Genomic DNA, 15,370 nt, shown 5'->3' with positions numbered 1-15,370 from the left:
GAGTTTGCAGAGAGAAACCAGGGTTTCCTTTAAGTAGCTCAGCTCTGGAGCCAGGAAGTCTGGGGAGGAGCTGCAGATACTCCTGTTCTGGTATGTGGAGGCAGATGGAACTGATTGCTCAAGCACCCTTGGCCTGCAATGATCTGAAAACATCACAAATAACATGTTTTCTCTCTAAGCCAGTTCTGAATTGGTGTCTCAGTGCAGTGAGTAATAGGCCTGCCAGGGTTCTGTCTTCAGGGGCACGATATTCTTCTGTCAACCAATCCTGCAGGTGACAAGACATTTTCAGATTGCTGCCCAAACTGTTTTGTATTGTTGCTCACCAGGCTTAATAGCTTATGCGCTTAACACCAAATCTAACTGTATGCTAGTGGTGATGTATTAGAATATAGGAATTATTCCCAGCGTGAAGTATTTTTTATTATTATTTTTAACTTTACTTTCTTCATTCTTGGTAGTTGCCCTAATATTTCTAAGCAAAAATAATAGCTAGTTCTAGTGGAGGAATTCCAGATATCTGGACACAAGATAGTGTGTAAGTGGATTTCACTGAAAATCTCTGCAGGAATATGTGTGTGTATAAATATACAACAGACTTAAAATCATGATTTCTCTTGTATCTTCTTGAGCAGGGGTGGGACCAGATGACCTCCAGAGGTCTCTTCCCACCTCAACCATCCTGTGCTTCTTCTTGGGAAATTATTAGAGTGTTGTAAAACAGACAACTCTCTGGTAGTTTGTATTATGTCCAATTAGATGCAAGAATTAATATAAAATATTATTCTGGAGTGCATGTGTTGAAAGCATAGTTCGGCTGCCACCTTTTTGTCTGTGCTGGCTTGCTAGTTTTCTTTCATGTTATCTTTCAGGAAATCTGGCAGCCCCAGATCTTCACACCTCTTAGTCATTTGAATGATTGGATCTGAATCTGAATCCCTTTGAATGGATTAAGGACAGTATTGTCCACCAGTCATTTGAGGATGGTTATGTGTATTTTTACAGGCTCAGTTCCAGTAATTAGTCTGGTCAATCTATGATACAGGAAACTCTGAATTAGTTAAATATGAGGCAGTAAAAGGCATGCTGATCTTCACTGGGTTCTGTTCTTGGAGGTGGAGGGCACTAGGAAAAAGCTATGTGTGTTTGTTATTAAGCAGTGCTGTGGAACAGCTCCTGAATAGTGCAGGAATGCAGTGAGGCCATGCCCTGGCAAGACATCAGTTATTCCCAGTGTTTGGCTTGGTCTTGGTCTGTCATTGCTGAGGTACAGGATAAAACACCTGAAGTCTAAGGGCCTTGGGAAAAAATGTCAGCTGGCAGTCAGTGAATAGTTGTTGAAACTAAATAAGGCAGCTGAAACACTGCATTGGGGTGCAAAATTTATGGTGTGTGAGCCAAAAATAGGGTCCTTTTAGGGGATGCTAACTTGCACATAGTTTTTCTCTAACCATTGGTTAAAAAGAGTAATTTAGGAGCGTTAGCTCTCCTAAACCAAGTGTATTCCTTCCTCTTTCACTGTTTATCATTACAGACCAAATACAGCTATTGTACAGAACATCTCTAAAGTTTGCTTCATTTGGTGTAGCGAAGAAAACAGGAGGCATCAGCCCAATGATAGTGTAACACTGCAAAAGTATGGCTTTGTGTACAATATGTCAACCTTATACCATGCATTGTTTAATTGCAATGTACAAGGCCTAGACCATACTAAAGAATTGCTAGCTATCAGCTATAAGAAAACTTAGAGTTTCAGACAGTGGCAAATGTCTTTAGCCTGAAATCTGCAGTTATACTGTCTTCTCTAAAGTAGTAGGAAAAAAAAAAAGAAAAAAAAAAAACACATTTAAACCAAAAATTCCAAACCAATGAGAGGCAGTGAAGAACTTTATGCACCATGTCCATTTTTTAACCAACCGATTTTAGTTAATTGATACATATGTATAAACTATTTTCATTAGTGTTATTTTTATTTCCAGAAATACTTTAAAATATTATTTTATACAGAGACAAACCAACACGTTTCCCATTATTTTTAACCTACACTAGAAGATTGATACAACCCTCTTTTTAGTAGGATTATTTATGAATTATTGCATGGCTTAACACCTATCTTTAGAAATAGAATAGTTATTTTAAAATTCTGTGATTCAGGTCCTGAGTTGTTCAGCATGGATGGATTGAGAGAAAATAAGTTTACAAAATAGTTTTTGTATGTGAAAGTGTCATACTTTTGTATGTGAAAGTGTCATAACTAATTATTCAGTATGTAGAAATTTGTATGGGTTTTGAATCAGATGCAGTGCTGTCTCTGTAAATTCCCTGTATGCACCTTGTTCACTGTCACAAATGACCAGATCTTTGATCTGCCATTAGGCTGAGATTCAGTATTTTCCTTCTCTTTCTCTCAGCCTTCTGGTGTGGTCAGGTTGTGTATGGTGCTGTGTTTGTTGCTGTTTGTTGCATTGGAATGCAACAAAAGCTCCTAAGGCAAAGGAGTCTATTTTAAGCAAAATGAAAAGAGCAAGAATATGTATATAGTGACCATAGTTTTTCTGATTACAGATCTTTGCCTTGAATCTTTTTCCTAAAAAGAAGTAATGATGCCACCTACTGGTCGAGGACGGACCACTTCTGGGATCAGGTACTTGGTAATGAAACATGTATATTCTGGTGAGTTGCAAGTCTCTTTTTCCAATATTTGAGTCATTGATCTTTGTCGCAAATACTCCACTGAGGCAATTACTTCTGTGTGCAGTCAATGGGTTATGAAGAATTGCATCAGTAAATGGTGTAAAGGAGTTTAACAAAATATTAATATTTAATATGATCTTCGTTGTCATTTAATTGGTGAAACTAGTGTTAATACATTTTTTCCTTGGAAAAGTGTAGTAATAGAATCAATTACTTGCTACCCCTGTGCCTCAGTCAGGAGGTCTTTTTCATCACCACTTGAATGACAAGCTGAGTTTTCTATGTCTCCTGACTTACATCGGAGGTCTCAGCAGAGGAGCCATCATTTTTGAACCAAAGCCAACAGATCCCTCAGACCCTGATGCTCTTTCTTTTAGTACTCTTATTTTTAATGAATGTTGTAACATACTCTTCAGGAAGCTGTGAGTATGCTGCTTCTTTGCAAGGAGCCGGAACAAGACTGTTACAGAAGCAGTTGTCATGTTCTTCTTTGCTATTGAAATATGTGCTGTTTATATATGCCTGACCAGTGGAATTATCTGGAAGAATACAGAAAAAACATCTCTGTCTCTCTGACACTTTAAAGTTAGATGCAGGACCTGGCAAGTTAATCCTTAGGGTTTATCTTAATATATCTTAGAAGAACAGGTCACATTCCTCTTCTCAGTTTGAGGGAAATTTCTCTTGAGACTAACTTCACCCTAGCTTGAAGAGACAGATTTTGAATCTGTTCTCTTAAGCCCTTTGCAGAATGACTCTTGCTTTGACTCATTTCTTCTTCATAAGCTTGGATACATTTTATAGTCCTATTTGTCTTGCTTCCTCAAGTATTAGCTGCTATCTCAGTACAATTCCTGGAACTGCAGAAAAAAATGAAAAACTTGTGTGTGCACCAGAGTACTACACCACCTGATGGAAATCTGAAATTCTGTTCATCTGTACTAACAGATGATCAGCTGAAACTGGAAAATGTTACAAGGAAAATGTATAAGAAAAAGGATTCACTAAACAGGCCTTTCTCCTTATCTGAAATATGTTTTATTATAGTCCCATTTGACTTCTGTGCTTGCTGCTTTCTGAACACCATGTAAATGATGTTGTTCTTCCTCTTTTCAGAAAACTGCTGATCACAAGGAGACAGGTGAAGGAAGTTTCTCATTTTGATCTTGCTGATTTTTTGCTGATTTTTTGTAGGTCCCAGGATGCTGTTTGTGGAAAGCCCAGGCCTTTTGAAGGCTATGGAAATGCTTTTTCATGAGTAACCACATGGGGGCACTGAAGAGCGTGACATTACAGCATTCTCTCTGAAAAAGAGCATTATTTCTGATGATGTTGATCATCTGTATCAGCTGCAGGATGAAGTGAGGTGCTCTGGATGGAAATGGAATGTTAAAAATTTTTCCTCTGGGAGAAATTCTCCTCCTGTCACTGGCCACCACTGAAGAGTGTCTGGCTTCATCCTCCATATGTCCACCTCCATCAGGTGTCAATTTACATTGATTAAACCCTCTCTCAGAACCTTATTTTCTCTAGGCTGAACAGTCCCAGCAATCTTGGCCCCTCTTGATAGGGGCTGTGTTACACTTCTTTAATCATCTTAGGAGCCATTCTTGGGCTCTCTCTGTGATGTCCATGCCTGTCCTGTCCTGAGCTGGACATAGTACTCCAGAACTGGACATAGTACTCCAGGTGTGGCCTCACCAGTGCTGAGCATCGGGGAGGAATCACCTCCCTCAGCTTGCTGGCAATAGAAGAGAATAGAATAGTTCAGTTGGAAGGGAACTTCCAATGTCATCTAGCCTGACCACTTCCAGGCTAATAAAAACTTAAAGCATAATAAAGAGGGCATTATCCAAATGCTTCTTGAACACTGACAGGTGAGGGGCTTCAACCACCTCTCTAGAAAGCCTGTTCCAGTATTTCATCACCCTCACGGTAAAGAAGTTTTTCCTAATGTTCAGTCTGAGCCTCCCCCAGTGCAGCTTTGTGCCGTTCCCTTGTGTTCACTGGTTCACTGGAAGAAGAGGTTGCCTCTTAGGCTTCTTTCCTCCAAACTAGCCAACTCAAGTGCCCTCAGCCTCTCCTCACAGGACATACTTTCAAGCCCTATTACTAGATCAACTGCTCTCCTCTGGATATTTTCAGGGACCCTTTTACTTTGTGGAAACCAGAACTGCACACAATCTTTAAGATAGGGTTGCACCAATGCTAAATACAGAGGGAGAATCGCCTCTTGACTGGCTGTTTATGCTGGGTTTAATGCATCCTAAAATGCCATTTGCCCTTTGGCTGCCAGGCACGCTGCTGGCTCACATTGAGCCTGTTGCTGACCAGCACCCCCAGACCTCTTCCTGCTGAGCTGCCCTGCAGCCGCTTGTCTCCCAGTCTGTACTTGTGTCTGGCCTTACTCTGTCCCAGGTGCAGCACCTGGCAATTTCTTTTGTTGAATTACTTGCCATTGCTTATTACCCAGTGCTTCCTTTGCAAAGCCTCTCTTCCTAAAACCTGCCAGTTTAGTACCATCAGCAACCTTGCTGTGGATACGTTGCAGTCCTGTATCTAGGTTATTGACAAAAATGTCAGGTCTGGCCCTGGAATTGTACCCTGGGGAACACCTGGGAATGCCCTGTGCAATGCAGCCAAGAATACCGCTAAACTTAGCGGCAAGGGCACGTTGCTGACTCTTGTTGAACTTGGTGTCCACCAGGACCCCCAGGTCCTGTTCTGCGAGGCAGCATTGCAGCTGGGCACCCCCCAGCATGTCCTGGTGCCTGGAGTTGTTTGTCCCCAAGTGCAGGACTCTGCACTTCTCCTTGCTGAACTTCGTGAGGTTCCTGTCAGTTCTGCAGAGAGGCTTGTGAGGCAGGATGACTATTTGATTTTTCCCTCGTGGGTGCTGCTGACAGGACTGCTGCTGAGCAAATCCAGCATCCCTGTTCAGCGCAGGGAAAAGGTCCATCAGAAGTTCACAGAGGTGTACAAGTCCTTCCCAGCTTTGGGCCCAGGAACTTCAACTTCAGCAGAGACTGTCTCAGAGCCTGGGGGCAACTCTGAGTCACACAAGCCCTCCAGAGTCCTTGTCCCCAAGCTGCAACCAGCCAGAGCCTGCTCCTGTTCCTTTGTCACATCTCGTGGTGGAGGACACGGCTCAGAGGCTCCTGGCCAGACGAGGGAGGCCAGGCTGGGCCTGTGGGATGGTGCCAGGTGCCCCAGGTCACGCAGCTTGTACCAGAGCCCTGCTCTTTGGCCGTGCGATTTGGACGCCCTTCTGTGGCAAAGACTCAGAACTGCAACCCTCTTTTAGGCTTCGTGCACACCCCAGGCATCCCCATCGCCACATAAATCTGCGTTTATTTGTGGGAGGTGTCCCCCGAGTCCTAAAGCCCTTTGTAGGAGACACAGGCTGAACACAGCTCCCTGGAAGGGCCGTGAGCTGGCAGATGCCCCGCAGAGAGGGGAGGAAAGAAGGGGTTAAGGAAGAGAGGGAGGGACAGGCTCCAGTTAGCAGATGTCCAGGGCTGAAAGTAGGTCACCTATTTCTGCCTGGGAAGGGATTTGAAAGTCGATGCTCCATCGATGTGCAAACAAAGCCAAGTAGTAAGGCAAGGAATAAAACTGAATGTTGGAAGCTTGTCAGAAATCCTCTGAGTACACAGGGCTGCTCTAACACACCAGACAGCTATTAATTAAGGCTATCTAATAAAAAATGTACTTTACCTGCATATGCATATATACAGTCACATATGAAGGAAAGGCTAATAATAATAATAACAAATAGTGAAATTAAAAAATAATAAAATCTTTGAAACCTATAAACTCCAGAAAAGCAGAATTTCTCTCATTGCACACATACAAGGTTTGGACAGATGTGGGCTTAATTCTGGTTTTCTCTCAGTAACCTTGGGCACAGTATTTAGCCCTAGGTTCTCAAGGCTAAGTACTAGCCTCTGTTGATGCCTTTGTCATGGCAGCCAGGGAAGCCAGAATTGGCAAACAATTCTGAGGTTGTGATCCTTCGTGTGCCCATGATATAAAAGAGGTTAAATAGTATTGCCCAAGCATGTCATGGGGTCTCTGCAAAACATTCTCTATCTCAGAGGTTGGACCTCTGTAAATTGTTAATTGTGAACTTACACTTTTTAGGAACCTAATCCTGGCAGTTCTCATATTTGCATACATGGGGACAGCAGGTTAGGGTGGGTAGGAAATGCAGGGGGAGCACAGGAAAGCTAATCCACAGAAAGTGGATTTCTCTGGCCAGGTCAGTATAGGGTCATGTTGCAACTATTTACAGTGTCTAATTCAGGAAAAAAATAAACTCGAGAACAAATTCTGACTGACATAAAAACAGCTTCTCTAGCCAGTTCAGCTTCAGTGTGCCTAGGTGTCTAGCACGTACTAATTGCTCCTGAGATGCCATTGTCATAAAAAATATTGGAGTTACTGCAACACAAAAGATCTTTCAGGTTAAAAAAAAAAAAAAAGACAAAAGACATTACTTTGTACAATTTGTTCAGCAAACAAAATATTTCTTAAATTTCTGTAGTTTTTATCAGTAGCTGAGGCATCAATGAGAAACTTCTGAAAGAGTTTCGATGCTGCAGAAGACACGTGTGTGGTTTTCTGTTTGGTTGGGAAGGGTATACCACAGAACAGTTATCAAGCACTCTTTAGAGCTTTCTAGTGCAGAGTCTCCCAAGGCCAATTTCAAAACCCTTTTCCACTGATGTCCTTCTATTTATTTCATATCAACTGCATGACTCTGGGGAAAGAATCTGTCAGCTGGAATCTTCTAGCACAGCAGATTAAATCAGCTTGCTAAAACCTAGATTAGGGAGGTGAGGAAATGTTTCACATTTGCTACAAGCCAAATCCTTAGTGAGATAGTTTGAATTTGGAAACATTTGCTCATGAAAATCTCATCTGGGGTGGAAGACTGCCCTTGATATTCAGGTTTCTACCTTAATCCATCCCCTGGTTAGCTTGAGGTCTGTTTGCTCTGGATATGGCATCCTTGGTGTACCCCTGACTCTTTTTCCTAATTTTAAAAGGGTTAAATAGGACTGCCAAAGGGGGTCATGAAGTCTCTGCAAGGTATTTCCTATCTCAGAGGTTGGAACTTCACAAACAACTAGTTGCAATCACTTACCTTTTAGGAACCTAATCCATTTCACTGCTATTCCTCCTGTTTGCATATGTGCACCATGCTATGGGGACAGCAGATTAGGACAGATGTGAAAAGAGCGGAGCTGGGATACAGAAAACATCTTTGTTTTCCTAGAAGAAGAAGAACCATGAAAGTAATTGCTCCACCTTGTTTTTCCTCTGTGCTAATTTAATCAGTTTAGCTACTAAAAGATGGACTTAAGTTGATCATAGTGGTCTTTTCTGGCCTTCAAACAAAGAAATGTTGTCTTTCCTCTGTTTATTTCTCTCTGAAACAAGGCAGTGAAAAGCAGAGACAAATTCTGGTTTTAATGTTGCAGTATGTAAACCCCATGCAAGTTTTCATCCTGACCATTTTGGGGATGGCACCTCTTTTCTATGGTGGAACTGAAAGGGGAGAAAGAGAAGGGAGAGGGAAGGCTTGCAGCAAAAATAAATTGCAACTGGTGCTTATGACATACACTTGATTAGATGATTATTCCCTGGGCTCACAATCCTCTTTTTCAGTCCTATGCTGCAGTTTCACAGAGATATGAAATCAGTAGTTACTGGGCAGCTGTATGTTAGCTAGTTGGAAAGTGACACAATATATGCACTTGGCATGCTTGGAAAGCACGTTTCTTTTCCCGGGAAAAGTACCATAAAGGTAATTTCTCTACCTTGTTTTTCCCCTGTGCTTGTTTAATCAGCTTAGCTATTAAAAGATAACAAGGGTTTAGGACTATCATTAGCCCAGAGTGGTCATGTGATTGTACTGGTAATTAGCACTGCTGTTGAACTCAGTATTGTTTAATAGGTAACTACAAAAGCAGTACCAACTGTACATCTATACAAGCAAGAAAAAACAAAGGCCTTCTCTTCTTTAATTAATATTCAGTTATTTGTTTAGCTGTGTTTTTTTCCTTTTTTGTCTCCTCTGTGACATTAGTATGTATATACAAAGCATTTAACTGCTTGAAATGGGATTAGGACACTACAGTCTAAAATTGCAGTCCCGCGATCCTCCTGCTCAGCTGCTGTGTAAGCTTTAAGGTGTCAAAAATCCCTGTGAGGGCTCTGAGAGGGCCAGATATCTCACATCTGAATCACAACACAGAAAGTCTGTTTTGCTTGTCTGAGACTCCAGGAGTTCAGCTTGGTTGCTATCCTGAGTTCTAGGCATGCTTCCAGGTCACTGGACTCTTCTCAGCTCCCAGCCCTTGGCTATATTTGCTTTTGAAGCACAGCCAAAGGGAGAAGAAATGAAGATGGGTGCTCCTCATGTACAACAGTCTAGGGCTTAGCTCACTCAGTGAGGTTGTGGCACAACAGGCACAAATTCCCTTCTTTGCCTATGGGAATTTCAACCTGCACCTCTCAAATGTCCCCATAATAACCACCAGGTAACAAACTCTCCTGAGGAGAGCCCCAAGTTCTGCCAGCTGTCAGGGCAAGAAGAGCACTGCTGTAGTCCAGTCACCAAAGGCAATTTCTCTGTGTCTGCAAATATATTTTGTTGGAGATTACTTAATGGATATTTAATTAAATTATGTTCACTTGTTTTCATAGTGTAACTTGGGTCTTAGCTTCAAATGCTAGAGACATTAATAGATTGCTACAAAGAGCTGAAGAAAAGAGAAGACTATGACCTCAGGAGGTGATGGACTGAGAGGGGGGTGACATACAGATATGCTAGGAAGTACTTTATGTGACTTCTGCATTATATCTAGCCCAAGAAATTAATTCACAAGACTTCTAGAAACAAACAAACAAACAAAAACCCTACATCTGGTTAATCAGCATCACAATTCTATAATAATAATAATAATACTTTGAAGGGAAGTTACCATAGAAAGAACTAGGATGCAAGCAGCAAAGAAACACTGCAGTGGGACTGTGGAGAGGATTTTGATGTAAAATAATGCAAGCATTCAAGTATAAGAAAATTAATGCAATTAGTGGCATCATGCAATTGTATCTGCAAAGTCCTAACTTTGTTCAGCAGAGAAGTGATTTGGAGCATACTGACTGTACAAGGGATCTGTGTTAACTGGAAAGGAAAAAATCTTTGTTGACAAAGGTGCTGCCAGGACACTTGCCTAACTGTTGAGCTACCTTGTGATCCACAGCAAGGAAGGCCACACTCCTGTGTCTCTAGTTTCACTTCACTGTTTAATTATTTCTCACTGAAGAGGCTGTCTCTTTTAACTGATTTGTATGATATATATAATAGCTAACCCTTTGGCTCTATTCCATTATTGTAAATACTCACTGCATGTGGTTTGTTTCCAAGAGCCTTCCAAATTTAAAAGGAAGCAAAAACCTATGAACTATGCAAGTAGCTGAAGATAGATGCAATATTTTTGACAAGTGTCAGGCAAGAAGTTGCAACAAATACAGATGAAATCCTGTAATAACTTAATACCAGACTGTTATGCTGCAAATTTTCTTTATTGTCACATGTTACATTATAGGAGTTATCAAGAGGGAAACTAGAAATGTTGGCAGCTGCACAGAAGGTTAGACAGGGATTTTGTCATCCATAGAGGGTTAACATTTCTTAGGAGGACTCTAACCAGAGCCTTCATTTTATCACTCTTCTCCAAGACAATCTGCATGTGCTGCTTGCAGCCCAGCAGTGAGATAGAAGCAAGCTACTTAATGTTTGTCTCTTTGATATACCAGAAGCATTCATTTTCCATGGAAATCTGGATTTCTGTAGAAATTCATCCCAGCACTGTGGTTCAGCTACCTTATCAAAAACAGCAAGCAATGAAGCAAAAGAACAGACAATGACAATAGACAAGAATCAGCAGATAGGAACTCTCCCTGGCAGCAACAGAAGATGACAACATCCTTCTGCTATTCCTCCATATCAGTAGGTTAATCCAGAATGAGAGGGCAAGATAAATATCACTAGAACGATCAAGAAGCAGAATATAAAAGTTCAAGCTTTATGCTGTACACTGCAGATCCTGAAGGGGAAGTGTCAGGCTCATCTTGTGAGATAATGTGTTTTTATGACTGTAGATTGCAAGAAGATGCACATCCTTGGTGGACTTCATTTATGGGCCATTTTGGTCAGACTGGAAAAGGGAAGTTGTCATTTGAGAAATTATGGGCTATGCTGTGTTCTGTTTCCCTAGACTAGTCTGGTGTCTCATTCAGCCTGGCTTCACACAATGCAAATGCATCCATGTCCACATGAGTGGCCGTGTGTTCCTCAAAGTTAGTTTGTACCTATATTGTCCAATTTCAACTCAATTGAAAAGGGTTGAAATCTCACCAATATACTTGTGCATGTCATCTGGAGCTTGATGTGGAGGGACAAAACTGAGCCTGTTTACCAGCAATGATATGGTGGGCTGGTTTGCAGGTCTTTTGGGGTTCAGCACAGCACATGCTGTCTCTTGTCAAAAGTGGGTGTTGGGGTAAATGTTACAGGAGATAGGGAGCTGAAATTACTGTGGGAGGGGAGAATATAAGGGACAGAGTACATGTCGCTTGGAGGCTATACTTAGTTATTTCTGCTGCTTACAGTATAACCTGGTTTATTACCAGGACCTAATTTGGTGTCTGGTGTTAATAATTAATGTAACAAGGCCTTCCCCTGTTACCCTTGATTTCTAATTAACAGTGCTATAAGTATTTTCAATTGGAAATAAAGTGTTGGCCTTTTATTTGGACAAAACCAACAGGTCATTGCTCCAAGGAAACCACCCTGACACTTACATGGGTTTGGTGGTAGCACCAGGGAACAATGTTCAAGATCATCAGGCTTCCTCTTCTGCACCCTTTTTACCATATAGTGAGGTACAGGGAGCCTCCAACAGACTTCGCGAAATTGCCTTGTTCTGCACAAATAGCTTTTAACCATGTACACCACTGTTTCCTTGATGATTGTTTTGGGTCCCTTCCAACTCAGAATATTCTGTGATTCTACGATCCTCTGAGAAGATGGGAGAACCATCCTGCAGAGAGAGCTGGGGTTAATTAGCCAGGATTTTTCCCTCGTGGGGCTTCTCCACTCCTTTGGCCACCCAGCAGCCCACATGTTGTGCCCATACTCTGTGGCCAGCAGATCTCCAAAGCTAACAAGTTCTGTTTGCTTTTTGCTCCTAGGTGATAAGCCATATTTTTTTCACATCAGCTCCCAGGTGAATGCTGGGGAGGTGGGAAAAAATATGTGAGGACGGGGGAGGATAATCAGTACTGATCTAACCCTCCCATGGTGACAGGAGGGGGCTGACTAAAGGGCCAGGTGAAAATTGAATGAGTTGGTGCCAAAGCTTCCCTCCGTGCCTGTGCTTTCCATCAGGACTACAAGGATGGTGTGGAGGTCCCACCCTGGTCCCCAGCAGTTTTTCCTTAGAAATGCTGATAGGATCAGTGTTAGAAATGAGATTAGACGACTGAATTTGAACATTTTGTTTTAACTAAATGGATTAACTTTTGCGTTTGGTACAGCCAAGCATCCACGTTCCCCCTCAGCAGCATAACCATGAAGTCATTGTTCAGAAATGCTTCTTCCCTCTTCTTAAAGCTCCTTAGTCTTCACAATTTTAATAAGCTGTTGGGCTAAACATTAAGTCATTAAAATTCTTTAAAGATTTTTCTTTCTTCTCTGTTGAACTGTGAGGAGGATAAAGGGTTTTGTAAGGGTTGTGGTGTTATGGCTAAATTAGAGGTGTTTGTGTCTCAGCTGACCTTCCCCTACAATTGTTACTTTCTTGTTGAATTAACACAGCTGCAGGACTTCTTTGGTGCAAGGCGCCCAGTCATTCAACTCTTTCTAGGTCTGTTTCCTAAGTATAACTTGTCAGGACCCAGAAGAGTTAATTACAACCAAATTCAGACGGGTTTAGACTACAGCTTCATTGTATGCCTGATTTGCTTCAGGCCACGTGCTGCCAGTGGGGAGGTTCAGCTCCAGACCTCTGCACAGGTGCTAGCACTGCCTTGCAGGCACTGGTGCTTCCCTGTTCCTCTGGGGGGAAACCAGTCTGCAAGCTGGGCAAACTGGAAATGAAAAGCTCTTTGTAGGGTCCCTCAGCTAGGTTGCTAGATTCCTGGAGAATACAAAGGGAAGAAAATGGGCTGATATAGCCAGGACCATGGTGCTCCTCATATATGCCATGCACAGCCTGACGTGTAGCAACAGCAGCAGCTATTGTCAGATTGTGGTGAAAGGGTACAGTCCTGCTCTCCTCCTCTGGTGTCACATCTAGCCACAGGGTGAGCTGGTTTGGCAGGTTACCCTGCTGCTTGGGAAGACAAGCTTGTTTTCCAAGGAGTGGCGGCAGAGCTGCTGAATCACAGCAGCAGGCAGCAAACGTGGCACCTGTGCAGTAGGGCCTGCCAGCCCCCGACAGCTTCAGGATGTGGTAAGAGCTATGGCTGAGGGGTTAATGGTACGTGGTGATGAAATGTGCTTGTTTTCAGCTGATGGGGTGATGGTTACTGAGCAGGCTGTTCATTGCTGTATTTGCATTCTACTGTATGTTGAGGAAGTGGCCAACTTGTATGATTAGAGGGATCCAGAAGAAGCCTCTGGAAGTGCCGCAGGCAGCTGCCATCACAAAGTTAAGATACTGACATTTACAATATCAGGAACTACCCATTTAGTAAAACACTACAAAGCTTCAGGTCACAGGCCATGACTATAAGTTCTGAGTTTCCCTGGCAGCAGTCAGTTGTAGTATTTACAAATATGAAGCAATGTAAAAACAAAGTATATATAAATCAACTTGCTAGTAGCTGCTGCTGCTAATGTCCAAAACTTTTCCAGAATGGAGAAGGCAGTGATAAAGCCCTTGAAAATTAGGTGTGTGTCAATGTAAACATCATCCTGCCCCTTCTGAGCTCTCATCCATCCCTTACATTCAGGGCACATTTGTTCAGAATATAGAATGTGTCAACAACAGCAGAGTTTAACACCACTTTATTGCAAAGACAAAACTTATACTTAGGAGAGCTATACTGCATAGTAGCAATTTACAAATGTTTTATACTCGAACAGCTAGTCCCTTCTCTGAATAATACCTCTAGTGCTTGCTAAAGGTTTTGACCTCACCATCCTTTTAACAATCTAGTTGCTCATCCTAAGGATGCCATTTAACATTGTACTCTCATTTATCCATTATTTATACCTGTAAACCATTCCAGACTATTGTCTCCCTGCTCATTTTCCTGTGCAGAGTCTTTCCCACAGACTTTCATCAACAACTGAAAATACAACAAGCACTGCCTCACTTTATGTAGGGAAATCTCTGTTGTATTCTGTACAGGTACTCCCTGCTAGAATAAAAAAGTGTCATAGAATCATTTAGGTTGGAAGACACTTCCAAGATCACCTAGTCCAACCTATGACCTAACACTAACATGACACAGACAAACAAACGAAACAGATACAATGAAAGAAGAGAGAGGACACAGCTAAAAAGTGGAACAGTCTATAGAGCCTTCTGGGCTGAGCATCAGCTGAAATAATGAATGAAGAAACAATGTCCCATTTAACCCATTTCACATTGATGGTCTTGAGGATGCATTTTTTTTTTTACTTACTTATTTATTTCTTTTACTAAAATAAATATGCTTGCATGAAAAAGAAAACAAAACCAGGCTCTATGCCCAGAGGCCTAACTGCACAATTCTATGGCTCAGCAAGTGCATTGCATGCTGCTGTGTTTTGACCATATGTTAGTGACACATTAAGATCACATGCATCTGTAATTACTGCAGCTGTACTGACTTATTCAGGCAGAGTAAGATGCTCGTGTGCCTGACCCAGCAGTCACTAATCTCTTTCTAATAGAAGCAAACCACCAACCCCACAGCTTGGATAGGGCTTCTGTTCACAGAGGCTTTGTAAAATAAGGATGTACCACTATATGCTGAAGAGTAAAATGAGCAAGGGTGGCTCCTAGCCGTGTAGAGCATGTTGTGACTCAATCCTTGGGAGAACCACTGAAGCCTACAGAAAGCACAGGGAACTGTTGCCAGAAGTTGGTGAACTGGTAGGAAAGATGTAGGAACAAGAAGAAAGCTGACACTGCGTCCAGCCTTTTATGCAACTGGAATTATGAAACCAAGTACCTGAGCAGCTGGCAAGAGTTTCTGCTGCATGAGTGTGTGTCTGAAGTGCAAAGGTCAGGGCACGTGAGCCTGTTTGCAGCTATTATGTGTATGCTATGACAACAAATCTGCTGGCTCCCTTTTCTTTGGAAGCAAGCATCTTCACCTAGCTTTCACAGATGTATTATAAACCACGGCTCTCTGCCTCCGTTCAGAGAAAGCACATGCTAATGGAAGTACTCTTTTTTTTTTTGCCCCCAGAAGTGTCACCACAGGCAAAGGTGCCCCAGAGGGGTGTCATGTCAGGGCCTTTGGGAAACGGGAAGGCTGCCCGGGGGGGTGAGGGGTCAGCGGTGGTCACCAGCAGCCTGGGCAGAGGCGGTGTGAGGCTGTGAGGGAAGGCGGCAGGCGCCCTGGCTGGGTCTGTGTCTCAGAGACAGCATTTGGGACTTTCCTC

This window comes from Aythya ferina (assembly GCF_964211825.1).
Source record: "Aythya ferina genome assembly, chromosome: 5".
NCBI lineage: Eukaryota > Metazoa > Chordata > Aves > Anseriformes > Anatidae > Aythya > Aythya ferina.
The sequence above is the reverse complement of the archived record's forward strand: the minus strand, read 5'-3'. Positions refer to the sequence as shown.